General features: G+C 36.8%; 1 pseudogene; it reads left to right on the top strand.

The window, feature by feature from the left end:
* Positions 1 to 13,989: 13,989 nt before the first annotated feature.
* On the top strand, positions 13,990 to 15,091 carry LOC149557029 (vesicle-associated protein 4-2-like; annotated as a pseudogene).
* Positions 15,092 to 15,486: the final 395 nt, after the last annotated feature.

The following is a 15,486-nucleotide window of genomic DNA, read 5'->3' as shown; positions in this document are numbered from 1 at the left end:
TCATGCCTGCCCAACACACGACATAATCTCATTTACAACTTGACTCAACCCATTTCTTGCCTACACCACACCTGTGTGCACCTAGCTTTGTAACATAGGCCCATCTAGCCTCTCGATTTCCTCTTGTGAATCACTAGCCCCTTACATCCTCCCCCACTTAAAAATAGGCAACGTCCTCGACGTTGACACCACTGCCGCAACCTATTACATGGATCTACCGATGTCTTGTTTATCATACACTGGCTATTATCATCACCACATACCTCCAGTTCACACTTTCTATTTCAACAACATACTTGGTGTCTATCAACATCCCCGATACTGACCCCACTTGCATGAAATCACTCCATGTCTAACTTCCAGTAAGCTGGTCATCCTTGATGACACCCTTGAAAACTCCACACTACTGTTTTGTCTCCACTCAGTCTTGTCTTCCACCTTCAACTGCCCAAGACTCCATTCTTGACATCCACTGAAAGACAAGCTTGCCACCACTTCAATGCGTAAGCCACTATGCTTTCCCAAGCTTCACATGGTCAACTTTCAGCTTCTTGACTTCTGCTGTGCCACTCTGATTGCCTGCTGAAGAACCTTCTGGCGTGCCTTGCACCCAACTCATCCACACACACTGCAAATTAACTCGACCACCAACATTCATCTATCGATCCACTTCTAGAACCTTTGTGCTACACCTAGTACTTACACAACCTTCCTCAAATCATGTTGTCGACACAATCCTACTCCAAACTGCACTAGATAGCTCCCAAATCCACTTTCCTAAGTCATCACCTTCAATATTGGCTTTGTAACTGGTCTTCCACTGTGCCATTCTACCTGACTGTTGACCAACCCTCGACATGCCTTGCATCCACTCGTCCTCAACACATCAACTCAGAACACACCCACATCCAGCCACCAATACACTTCCAGAACTTAGTGACTCCTTAGTATTTGCTTCATCTCCTCGAACCCACCTTCGGTAAGTTCTACACCACATTTCTCTCATAGCCCAATCCATTTTTCATCTTAAATGATGCACTTCACATCAACCTGCACCTCATGATTCCACATTGCCCAACTCCACTGACTCATGACACTGCTGCCTAGACTGCCACCCTGACATCCAAACCTGCCTACCACACCATCAATACTACTCCTCAGACTTCCACCGCATGAAATCCTACACCTCACCATCTTAAATGGCTCCAAAATGTTCAACATCCATGGACTTACCTTGTGCAAGCCCACACTTCACCTCAAATCTACACCAAAGAGACCCTACACCTCACTGCTTCCTCACAGACCACTTTGATCTACTCCAAGTAGCATCTCAATTTCACCTCGGATAATGTCTGCACACCATCCTACACCACATTGAGACTGGCCAACCAAGCCACCCTACAACCCAACTTCCATACTCCTCAAAATTGCCTGCACAACTCCTACACCTCACTGCACCTTGCAGCCCAAACTGTTGTTAAGTTGGTCTTAAAATGTCCCTGACACTACCATCTTTACTCAAGTTACACTCCAATAATCTCACAACACCATGTTGCATTAGGTCCATCTTCTTGTATTATGGCCTTGTGACCCTGGGCCACATCTTGACCCATGCCAAGTTCTACTGCTAAAACCACTTCCAACAATGTCGATATCAACTCTCCACAAGCTGCATATCAGTTTAACCATCTCTATACCTTGATGCCAACTCCATGAGTCAATGAAAACACAAGCCTATCTGCCAAAGATCAACACTTCACTGCCTACTCCCTCACGAGCACTAACAAACTGAAGCAACACTTCAACTAGATCACACACCCTATCATCTCCTCACCAAGACTTGGGGTAACATAAAGCACAATCACTCCATGATTCTGGAGAGGAGGTATCATCAGAGGAGTATCCCATGGGGAGACCTCCAAGGGCCAATATCAACATTGGGCCTAGGAACACACTGAGAGTAAGTGATAGAGTCAATGACTTGGAGAGTCAAATGGAGTCAATGGAGGACATAGCCATAGCTTATAGGATAGGAAAACTAGAGGTAGATGTCAAAGACTTGATGGATGACTCTAGTAGAGTGACAATGGAGTTGCAGTCTCTTACACAAGAGCATAACTCACTGTCCAATGATCATACTCTTTTGGAAGAAGCTCACAAGAGGAATCCCCCTGTCCCTACGATGGAAAGAGGGATGACAAGGTGCTAGAGAATTTTGTATTCGCATAAGGGAAAGGGCTACTTCAATCTTAGGTTCATATGAAATTACTAGATTCAAAAACTTCATATGATGAACCTAGACAATTGAAAAATATAACTTGTATAGAACATTTTGCAAATTCTTATCTTTATTCAATTTCCATCATTAGATCATTCTTGAAATTTTTCAAATTTTTATATTGTAACAACCTTTGACTTGTGCTTTAGACCTTCTTAAAATTTTCAAATTTTCATCAAAATTTGGCCTTAGATTCCAATTTTCCAAACTTGTTCATCCAACCATGACTCGGTAAACATAACATTTACTAATTTTGTTTATTGAAAATTATTGTAAAAGTAAGGCTATAAAGCCCTCTCCGGTCAATGAAAAAAGGAAAGGGACTGGTATTGAGACCCATCGTAAGAGAATTAAGTTTGAAGAAGGGGGAAGTGTGAACAAAAAGGTTTTAGTAGAGGAAAGAAATAAGAAACAATAGGAAATAATAGAGTTTGAGAAATTAGACAATAATGAGAAGATGGATATCAACAATGATGAGAAAATGGCAATGGGGGATTTTAGCTCCAACCTGGATGGGTACTTTAGGAGTAAAGGGGTGTCTACTGGCAAAGATAATGTTGAGTGAAGTCATGACAGAAATATGGGGTCAGAGACCCACAGGGAGGAGGAGGATAAAATGAGTGATCACCCTTCACATAATGCCAACGAGGAGAATTTGGGAGAGGAAAAGGGTAAGGAGAGTGAAAATAAAGACCTTGTTGGTAAGGATAATAGCTAGAGTAAAGGGGTGAATGGGGAAAGGATAGAGAATATGGACATTAATACTGATACCTAGATTAATACTATTACTTCCTCTGATCCTAGGAATGTGGATGAAGGGAAGAATGATGCTAAGCTCTCCTTTCTTTACATTACTAAGATCAAAGTGGACACTTCCCTTCAGAGTGACTCATGGATGTATAATGAAGTTATGATTCTCAAAAAGAAAATGGGGATTATGCAAAGAGATTGGATGCCAAACAAGTTAAGATTACCTAGCTGGAAGTGTATATTGACAACATTCCTAAAAAGCTAAAAGAGTATGAACAACAACTTTGTCACCTAATTAAGGAGAGTGGCTTCAAAATGGAATAGGTTACTTCTAATATTTGTGTAGTAGTGGCTAGTCTGGGAAAGAAAAGTAACGATGAAATCATGTCTCCTGGAAATGCTGGAGTGGGGAATCCTGGTGGGCCAAGCAAGAGAACAAGGTAGAGTACAAGGAAAAAGGTGGCTTAGACTCTTGGGGCTCTTGTTCCTTCATCTACTAACATCATCTAGAGTACTACAAAAGTAGGTAAAGAGGTGGCAAACATTATCAAGGAGCTACTGTAGGTGTGGGCTGTGAATTGGGTGTGTTGGTTTCTGGTTGAGGTGGTTTTATTGGTTTTTTCCTTTTGCTTTCCTGTTTGTTTAAAACTATAGGTTTTAGGTCCTTGTAAAAATTGGTTGTTAAGTTTGGTTTAAACTCTTGCTTTTAGGTCCCTATAAAACCTAGTTTGAATTTTTTCTAACTGTAGGTTTCAGGTCCTTGTACAAGTTGGTAGTTCTTTAATGGTTTATCTTTAGTCTTTTTGTAAAGGGTTTTGAGTCCCTTCAAAACTTTCTTTTACCATAATATAAAACATAACATTTACTTGGGAAACATAACACCTGGTTAATATTGACTTTCTTGAGAAGCACCATATTTTCCTTTTTCCTTTGTCAATCACTCGAGCAACACTGTGTTTACGTGGTGAATATAGTCTCCCTTCATTAACCCAATAACATGGTTAAGCTTGTGCTCTCCAATAATTTACAACAATACATGATTGTAATATATAATCAAACTAGTAATATATTATCATTGTCCAACTCATTCAAGTATCCATTGAATACCTTACATATCATTTCTATCTTCATCATACTTTCTTCAAATCCTCTTCATCAATCTAAATGATATGGCACTCTTCTGAGTTAGCATAATGTCTAGTCAACTAAGACTTGACATCAATGAAAATATGACAACTTATATGACTCTCTTACATACATTCATGGCATTATTAGCTAAATATCTCCCACTATCAATTACATTATTAATTGAGGCTAACAAATAGGGCCCAATTGGGATGCACTACTATAATGTCCCCACTATTAGGGTTAGATTGGGTTACTAATACTTGAAAAATAAATGTTAGGATTAAATACTAATAAAATATATTATTTTCTCCTTTATTCTAGCCATTATCTTGTTCTCATCTCATCATTTATATAGGGTTACTCATCTCTCGCATTGGCACAATAGCCATTTATACGAGGATCCCACTTCCTGAACTAGCACTATAAGATTTCATCAATCCTATCTTAGCCATTTATATAAGGATGACTCCTAACTCTATATTGGCATGAAACCATTTATATAGGTGAGCAAAGTCCTTATACTAGCACTATGGAGATTTTATCTATTAGTTTATATACTTAACAAATATCAAAATTTAGGTGATCATTATATTGAATTAGTATCTATTTGTATTTTAATATACTTACATGTTTATCATATACTTAATGGGTATGTGCAGGATCATGGTGTGCCAAAAAGTGGCGATCTAAAAAATTTGTAGTTCTAAAATATCTAAAACAATTTCAAAATCTATTCCAACTTTTTTCTCACACACCCTGATACTAAATGAAAACAATTAATATCTTTATAAGGTCTACTATACCTTTTGATACCAAACCTATATGGTCAACTTTAAAACATCGTAAAATTGTGCTTTTGGCTTGTTTTTATGTGATTTTTACTTCAAACATGTAGGTGACAACTTTTTTTTCACCAAAATTTGATGAAATGAAAAGGGTTTCTTAAGAATGTTCTTATCTTTCCATAAATGTAAGGTTTGTCAAATTATCAAGTTAGTAAGTAATTATTACTTATTTTCTAATGGAGTTATGTATGAAGTGTTGACTGATACACTATTTGAAAAACAACTATAACTTTCAAATGGTACAACATTTTTTAAATCCAAAAGACACATCACATTCTATGTTTCTTCTACAATAAGGAAAAAAATGAAAAATTGAATTTTGCAGAGTTTTGAATTAGTTAAGGTGGTCAGACACGAGAGTTTTTTTATTCCAAAAATACTAAAGTCAAAAATTAATTATTAATTAATTATTTAGAATAAAAATACCCAAAATATGTGTCACATCCAAGCATGAGTCTACTACTTATATCTAGAATATTATTTAAAAATATTATCATTTGATTTTGATTAAGGTGGTCAGACATACATCTACTTCTTATTTTTATTCTAAATTTTTTGTAATATTGCATTTAAATTCAAAATTTTTACCAATCAATTTTAATTCTTTTAAGATAAGTCCTCGTAGTTTAGAAACTAGATTCAATTTTCTAGAGATTTTTTTCTCTCAACTTTTTGATATAAAGTTAATAACAAGTAGAAAATTGCACGTGAATTTGACATAACCCTAATTTTCTAATTTTTTATTGCCAGTTAAGAGCATACACTAGTACATTTGAGACCATTTTTTGACCATTATTGGTCGAAATTTTGACCCAATTTTTGACCAAACTTTGACCAACTTCGACCAAACCATTGGTTGGAATTTTTTCGGTCAAAATTTTGACCAACCTTCTGGTTGGTCAAAATTTCAACCAATACGTTGGTCGAAAAACCTCCATAGCCATGGTGCAAGTTCTGCCAGGAATTGGTCAAAATTTTGACCAATAAAGGTAGAAATCTCGACCAATGAAGGAAAAAATTTTGACCAATGAAGGTAAAAAATTTTGACCAATAAAGGTAGAAATTTCAACCAATGAAGGTCAAAATTTTTGACCAATGAAGGTAGAAATTTCGACCAATGAAGGTCAAAAATTTTGACCAATGAAGGTAGAAATTTCAACCAATGAAGGTCAAAAATTTTGATCAATGAAGGTAGAAATTTTGACCAATGAAGGTAGAGATTTCTACCAACAAGTAGGTGTAAAATTTTTTTTAGGCATTCTATAAAACAATCACATGCCTCGTATGATATGACATTTTGCATGCATCCTGCACTCTCTCATCTGGCTGATGATGGATTACGAAGAGTGATCTAAAACCATGATGCTAAAAAACACACACAATCAAATCCAAAATGAACTTGCATTACAAATGGATTGTGGAAATCTGATATTGTTAATTTTGCATGCATGTCTACTAGGACAAATATATGTTTAAGTTGTGATTGTCCTGGTAGACATGCATGCAATTTTACAAATATCAGATTTCCACAATCCATTTGTAGTGCAAGTTCATTTTGGATTTGATTGTGTGTTTTTTAGCATCATGGTTTCAGATCACTCTATGTAATCCATCATCAACCGGATGAGAGAGAGTGCAAGATGCATGCAAAATGTCATATCATACGCAAGGCATGTGAACTATTTTATAGAATGCCTGAAAAATACTGACAGTAACTAATATGAAAAATATATAATTAGTTATATAATTGAGGCAAATCATGTACCAGTGAGTTGGTCAAAATTTTGACCAATGGGTTGGTCAAATTTGGTCAAAAATTGGGTAAAAAATTTGATCAATGAAGGTCAAAAAATGAACCCAAATGCACTAGTGCAAGTATGCTCACCAAGTTGACTCTTTGAGTTCGGTCATCAAGTCACCCCACCAAAGTGCCTCATCAAGGTCAGTCTTTAGGTCCGCTCATCAAGCTTGCTCACCAAGTCAGCTTGCCATGTCACGTCTCTAAGTGGCCTTGCTAAGTCGGCTCGCCAAATTGCCCCACCAAGTTGCCACTTTAAGCCCACTCACCATGTTAGATTGCTAGGTCGACTCCCCAAGTTAGCTTGCCAAACTGAAAATTGAAGTACGCTCACCAAGTCGACTCTCTAAATTTGCTCACCAAGTCTGCCCCCTAGGCCAACTCTCCAGGTCAAGTCACCAAGTCCCCCACCCAATCACCTCAACGAGTTGACTCATTAAGTCAGCTCATGAAGTTGACTCATCTAGTGGTTTTACCACCTTCTTCCAGCAAGTGGGCTCACTCAGTGTGCTTATGAAGTTGCCCCATAGAGTTGCTTCTCTAAGCTCGCTCACCATGTAAACTCACTTGGTCAGCACGCCAAGTTGACACTTTAAGTTTTCTCATCAAGTCACCCAACCAAAGCGCCTCATCAAGGTCAGTCTTTAAGTACACTTAGTAGGTCAGCTCACCAAGTTGCTTCGCAAAGTCACCTCACCAAGTGGCCTTGATAAGTCAGCTCACCAACTTGCACCACCAAGTCACCACTTTAAGTCAACTCACCATATCAGCTTGCCAGGTCGACTCCCATAGTCAGCTCGCCAAGTTGACAATTCAAGTACGCTCACCAACTCAACTCTTTAAGTTTGCTCACCAAGTCTGCCCCCTAGGTCAACTCTCTAGGTCAACCCACCAAGTCACCCCCACCGAGTCACCTCAATGAGTTGACTCTTTAAGTCAGCTCACCAAGTCTACTATTCAAGTACGCATGCCAGGTCGGCTCGCCAAGTCCACCAAGTCATGTCACCAAGTCAATTGTTCGAGTACACTCACAAAGTTGACTCTTTAAGGTCAGCTCACCAAGCCAGCCCACCAATTCATGTCACCAAGTCGCCTCACCAAGTCGACTCGCCCACATGTCCCACCAAGTCCCCAAGTCTGCTCACCAAGCCAACAATTTAAGTGCGCTCACCAAGTCAACTCTTTAAGTTTTCTCACCAAGCCCATCCCCTAGGTCAAATCTCCAGGTCAGCTCGCCAAGTCACTCCCACCTAGTCACCTCAATGAGTTGACTCTTTCAGTCAGCTCACCAAGTCTATTGTTCAAGTACGCATGCCAGGTCGGCTCACCAAGCCAGCCCACCAAGTCATGTCACCAAGTCGATTGTTTGAGTATGCTCACAAAGTTGACTCTTTAAGTTCGCTCATCAAGTCACCCCACCAAAGCACCTCATCAAGGTCAGTCTTTAAGTCTGCTCACCAAGTCATCTCGTCAAGTCGCTACACCAAGTTGACTCACATCTCGCCTCACCAAGTGGACTCGCTAAGTCAGCTCGCCAACTTGCCCCACCAAGTCGACTGTTCAAGTATGCTTGCCAAGTTGACTCTTTGAGTTCAATCATCAAGTCACCCCACCAAAGTGCCTCACCAAGGTTAGTCTTTAGGTCCACTCATCGAGCTTGCTCACCAAGTCAACTTTCCATTTCGTGTCTCTAAGTGGCCTTGCTAAGTCGGCTCACCAACTTTCCCCACCAAGTTGCCACTTTAAGCCCACTCACCATGTTAGATCGCCAGGACGGCTCCCCAAGTCAGCTCGTCAAGCTGACAATTGAAGTACGCTCACCAAGTCGACTCTCTAAGTTTGCTCACCAAGTCCGCCCCCTAGGCCAACTCTCTAGGTCATCTCACCAAGTCACCCCCACTTGCCCCACCAGCTAGCCACTTTAAGTCGACTCACCATGTTAGCTCGCCAGGCCGACTCCCCTAGTCAGCTCGCCAAGTTGACAATTCAAGTATGCTCACCGAGTGGTCTCTTTATGTTCGCTCACCAAGTCCACCCCCTAGGTCAGCTCACCAAGTCATCCCCACCCAGTGCTTATTGTGAACAAACTAATATGGATCATAAGAGAAGTGATTAGAGATTATTATGAAAGGGAGCGACTGAAAAGAGATATAACTCACGTCATTTACAACATGACTAATCATTTCTAATGAAAGCTGTAAAAAGGTAGTTCTATAATTCAACTCAGGATTATTGGAAGAACTTATTATATTTTGTATCTCACAATGATCACTCTGTAAGAGAGCATATTGCCTTTGGCACCCATTCAGTGCAGGCATATAAAGTCTACCATCAGAAATGGCATCATCTTTGAGTATATTTATATTGTCATATCAGACAACTTATCACAATATTTAGAGCATAAATATAAAATTATATTAGAGACGGCTTGCATTTTTGCAAATTCTTACTTGTATATTAGACACAACAAATAGTACAAGGTACTGAGAATTTCCTCAGTCATGTAATTTCCTGTATATCAAAAATAACAAATATATATCATCTTGATTTTTGTGCAATCATAATTATTTTGATCTGAAACATACTGTATATGCATTTGGAATTAAGAATCATTCAAATATTACTTTAATACAAGAAACTGTTTCTATATTCATTGAATTGTGAAGAATTCAAGTAGTATCTCGTAATCAGAAACATAGGGAAATTACAACCACCAAATTATGTGACTGAGAAGTGAGTCTGCAAAGTTTGCAGTTGCTCATTTTACTATAGACAACATTTTCCTAAGAAGCTTTAGCCTAGTCAGGAATTGATACTCCAATGACACATACTCACAACCACTAGTTTTTTGTCCACCAGGGTCCCTGCCAATATTTGAAGGTTGCATATGATGCATGAATACTACTATGATTTTCTCCACAAAAAGAAATTCATGTTGTCATAAAAGCTATTGTCTAGTAACATCCTGGCAAATCTTGTGCCTCTAAATTTCTAATGATGTCTCTATATGTCGGATGCCAATTGTGACAGTCGCAAATAACACATTACATATCTTCCTTGAATGTTCTTGACAAGAAGAGATCCCCTATTTTAAAATAAGACAAATTAGAGTCAGTCCATTTAAAAGTCAGATATACAAATATAGGTGGGACACAGTCTATTGGAAACTTAAGCTTCCACTCTACTTATCAAACATGAGAGTCATAGTTGTTGTTCTGGTTACTGCGTGGAGGGTTTGAGTCAAAACTTATACATTTAGCATATTTTCAGTTTTTTGCTTTAGAATGTTTGAAAATAAGAATAAGGTCATGGACATCATCAAAAATGAAAATACCAATCAGTTTTTAAAAATGCAATTTCAACTACACCCCATAGAGTGATTTCAAATGAGGAACTAACTTAACTGTAAACAATTAGCAAAGTGTACTTAATTTTTTAATAATATTTGTTTAAAAAGATATGCATTCAGGGATGACAAAAATAAAAAAGTTTTGTAAATAAATAAGAGTTGTCAACGAATATTTTTTGACAATTGAACCAGTAGTAGCACACATAAATAGATGCTTTGATATCTGTCAGGAATTACAAAGCAAAAAGTATTTGAACAACAAAATGCTTCACTCTTGAGGAACAAACTCAAATAATCTACATATGCAAATAGTTCAATGCATGCAACTATGAGAGTGATACTTCAAAAGCATCAAATGCCTGCTGAATAGACATGGCATTTTGCCTAGGATTTTTGAAAATCCAAAGATAAAAACAACTTGAAGCAAACTAGTATGTTAATTAGCATTATCCTCATTGCAAAGAGATTAAGCAATCTACCTTTTGTACAGTATCCTCTTCAGACTCTTCACTGTCTGATTCTTTAGAGCTTGTGTCTTTCTTTAGGGGGCCTTTCACCTGGACAGAAGCATTCTGTAAATGTAAAATATAGTAAAATTGTTATACAAAATATATTAACAAGCAACTTGAATTTCATACAACAGAAACCGGTTAATATTCTCACACAGAGAATGGACTTCATTAGAAACAACATCAAGAAAAAAGTCACATTTTAGTTTAAAAAGAGATTTTAGGCACACCATAAACCCTAAATAGTAGAAGATTGTAAGCAACAAAAATACTAAAAAGCATGGTCACAACTCCCACACAAGTAGCAATATTAAAACTCATAGACCAAAATAATACCTTGTCATCTCTTAGCAATGCATGACAACCTGAATGTTCCTTCTCCAATAGTTGACTCTCATACTGAGATAGTAATTCATTTTGTACTTAAGACCTTTTTCTTTGCAGGAATTATGCAGGAGAGTCATAGTAAAAATAGAGTTAAAATAAAACAGAGCGCACTGAAATAACAGAGACAATCATCAAATCTGCTACAACATAATTACATTGATTCAACATATAAAAATACAAACATGGAACTATGTAGATACGCACCAATATTACAAGGAATGCCTTACATTGAAATCACTTTTGTCCTATGATGAAATTGATCCAAACCAGGCATTGCATGACTGATCCTTTGTTAGAGAGAACCTTCACTATTAGCATTCTTGTATGACTAATATACTATTCTTATTTTCAAAGTTCTATACCATGGAATTTTCAAAAATTGTTAATTTTTTTTTAAAAATACCTCCAAGTCTATGGAAAAGAAATTTAAAAACAAATAAACCCTCCAAACAATATTTTTCTTTAAATAGCTTCCATCTTTGAGATTTGAATATTGATTATTAGATAGGTTCAAGAGATACTAACCAGTGTCAGATGCCAAATAGATGATTTCCATTGCAACATCCCATTTATCTCCTTCTTTATAAAGAGGTTGGTTTTTCCAAAGATCGCCTAGGAATTCCTTGGGTGAAAGTATGTCCATTCCAGGAATACCTTCAATTGGACTAGATGCAATACCATTTACACGTATTCCATAATCTGTCCCCCACTCTAAAGCCATAGATCTTGTAAGACTATCAACAACTGCATGTAAACAAAACAAAACTTTGCTAGATAACTTGTTTAAATTATTATGTAAGTAAAATGACTCTCATGTTTATGCTAAAACATTTAATTTTTTTAAATAGTTAATTCAAATCTTAATCCAAGAAGAATATAATGATTAAAAATGAACCTTTGCAGCAGAAACATGAATTTGATACCAGAAAGCTGAGGTACTGTATTGTAGCACTTAAGTTTAAAATAACACCAGCCTCTGAAGGAGGCTTTCCAATTCTACCTTCCCTCAAATACTTCAATGCTGCTTGACTCATTGTAAATGTGCCAACAACATCAATATCCAGTACTGCAACCACATGTAATTTATCTAACGTCATGCCACAGTTAGGGAGAAAAGCTAAAACATCTGAAAAGAGTTGACAAAAACTTAGCACTTCCTCCATTGACATATATCATAATGAACTAAAAAGTATGAGTCATCTACACCCTTCAAAAACAAGTCCTTAAGAAATTATGCTTCAACAAAGAGATCAATTCAAACATCCAAGTGACTTGGCACTATTTCGTAGAACATCAATGTCAAAGCAACTTCAATAAATCACTCAACCTTGTTACGAAACCAGTTTGAATTTCTTTCCCCATCATTTTCCACAGCATAGCTAATCAACAACATGCGTGCTTAGACAACGGAAAATACTCAAGTTGTAGTCTCCCTATGTGTGCTCCCACGAAGCACTCAGTCATTTCTCATCCACAGGTTTCAATACCCTCATTAGATCATCCACGTTCGAGATAATAATTGTGAAAGACTATAATGCTTAATAATTAATAAATATTATACAGATTATGGCAAAACTTAATAAATTTCTTGTGCTACTCTTTGTTTGAAGGAATTACATTGAGGGAGTGCTCACAAAGATGAAGCACCATGACTTGCTCAAAGGCTCAACCATTCCAGTACTACTCCAGCTCAAGAAGGCTTAACTATGGAGTTTGCTCCATGGTTTAGACCACTCTACTTGGAATCCCATTTGCAAAACCTACAACAAGTGTTGTGCCTTATGAACCATTCATTAGAAAGCCCCTTAAGCTCATCAATAGATAAGCCTAAGATATTTTTCCACAATAACTCAAATTGTGATATTGCTATCACGATTCAACTGTACATTTTTTGAGTCAAACCCATTGACCCATGAATATAATATATGACACAAGAAAGAGGGTGAAATTGTAAATGTAATGGACTATACATCCTTTCCTCCTACTACTAGATGACTAAAGGTGCTTGTGTGTTAATTGTACCCCCTTTTCTTGTAGTTATTTGCAATTTGTACCATCCGATCAGTATAGAAATTCGTCTTACAATTTGTTACAATTTGTACAAATGATCTAACACTCTCAGTGCTTCCAACTATGGAAGCTCATTTTTACTGTTAGAGGATCATTTTTACTGTCAGATTTAGACAATATCACTAGTTGATTGTCATAAAATAGTACTCCATATTTTAATGTATAGGTAGAGGTTATTGACTCTCCCATAACCAACACTCATAATTCCTCATCTTAGATATAGCCAACCTTAATATTTATAGGAATACTACTGGTAGCTACTAAAATTCCTTGCAATTTTACTAATTTAGGTAATTTTGATAGCAATGTTCCATAGGGATACATGATCCCTAAATCTCATCATTTCTAAGAGGAGGGGATCCTCAGAAGGCCAATATGCCAAGGAAATGCCATCTCCTCTCCTAGGATGTGTTCCTCAAAGAGGGGATATTTCTGAGGTGCCCTCTCCTAATGACAATATTCAAAAATAAATCAGCAATCAATATGATAATATAGTTGTTTTTGCAAGTGTGTAATACTGGTGCATGGAGCTAGATATGATGAGGAACAACAGAGAGCAAAGAATACTTAGGAAAGACTAGTGGAATGCTCAAAATACAAACAAATGAATACTTAGTGCACAAACTTCTTTAAATATAAGGTGCAGAAAAAAATCTAGATAGCTTGGAGTGTTCCATAGACCTAGAGAGCTTTGAGTGCATGTACATCATCTTGTACAGTGTTTTTGGTAGGAAATTTATATAATAGTAATACAAATTTATCATTTTTACTAACTATTATTATATATTGTAGATTATAATTTATTTATTTTATTATCATCATTACCATTATATATAGCAACTAGTAAGTTCTCTTATATATGACTCTACAGAGGTATGCTTACTCCAGGAGAGTCACTTATAGCAACTGGTAAGTTCTCTTTGATGTCAAAAAACAATATTGGAGAGGCTTCTCTATTATTACTCGAGATCCAGCTTGTAATTAGAATACGCTCTGTTGAAAATGATTGATTATACTGATTATATTGTGATGTGGAGCATGTACAACACAGTATTTAAATTTTTAAATTTGTGGAGCCACCTGAGCAGTCTGAGAAACAACCGCAGAAAAAAGTTAAAGACAAGTTCAATATTGTTAGTCTGAAAGTCAAGGACGGAGTGGAATATGATTTAGAGCTGGTAAACTTTTCTGTTTTCAAAGAAATAGAAGAAGGCACATAAATGATTGATAATGTAGAATCTGTTTGAAGCTGCTAGTTAGGTAGAAATATTCTTCATGGTCTAAACATTGATGTGAATTTATTACTAGATTACAAAATTTCTAATTTTGTGAATTTGGTGAGAAGTTTGAAGAGCAGAAGGAACTAGTAGCAGTAGAGCAAATATTGTGCATTGTTTATTTGGATCCACAACGTTCCACTCCTGTAAGTGAAAATTTTGAAGAATCATAAGTAGAAATCTATTAATTGGTTTAAAATAATCTCATGACATGATCACAGTTCAAAATTCTAAACATCCCCTGGTCATACAATAGATTAAGACCATTTTAACTTGGATTTTATGCATAAACACTCCTAGTGAAATGATTGATTAAGACTGTTTTAATTACATTTTGAAAATTAATGTACTGAATTGGTTATCCTCAATTTTGACATTTATAAAGGAGTTGGAAAAGCTCAAGAAGCAATTGGCTGAAGCTGAGGCTACAATTGAGGCATGAAAAAAACCTCCAGAAGATGCTACTCCACAAATTGTTGGTGAAGGGCTTGCCATAGATGAATGGGTATGTGGTCTGCTCTGACCTATTCTTCTCATGCCCTCTATATCCATGAAACTTTAGGATTGTGGATCATGGAAATATGATAATGTTAACTTTAAAAATACAATTTAATAAGGAACCGTTCTTGCTTTGTATCAGAAAGAGCGGAGGGAAAGGTATCTGGCACAGCAACAGCTAGAAGGAGACGATTCCCTTTGACATTCCTACCTTTTTAATGGTTTGATGATCTTTTCTTTCAAAAGTGTGCTTTAATTTTCTCATATTTGTAGAAGCATCTATCAATTTAAAAGATAATCTTACTACTAATTGTCAGAGGCTGGAGCATACAAGTTATTTGTGTGCATGTCCACAAATTGTTAAAGAGAGATATATCTGGTAGATGCCAACTATAGGATATTTACCTTAGCAGTTTATGCCTGAGAAACTGACATTGCCATTGAGATAATGTCATTTTCAATTTATTGTGTGCAGATGAGAAAATGTCTTTAACAGATGTTTCAAGCAAGTTACTAGTGCGCAGTTTTTGCTTATGGTCTTGAATTGATTTTTGTATCTGGGCTTGACATGTTTCGAGGATGTTGTCGAGCTCTTGG

Source organism: Cupressus sempervirens, chromosome 5, assembly GCF_028749045.1.
Source record: "Cupressus sempervirens isolate cs-2001-9-10 chromosome 5, ASM2874904v1, whole genome shotgun sequence".
In the NCBI taxonomy this organism is placed as follows: domain Eukaryota; kingdom Viridiplantae; phylum Streptophyta; class Pinopsida; order Cupressales; family Cupressaceae; genus Cupressus; species Cupressus sempervirens.
This window is presented reverse-complemented; position numbering and strand designations above follow the sequence as displayed.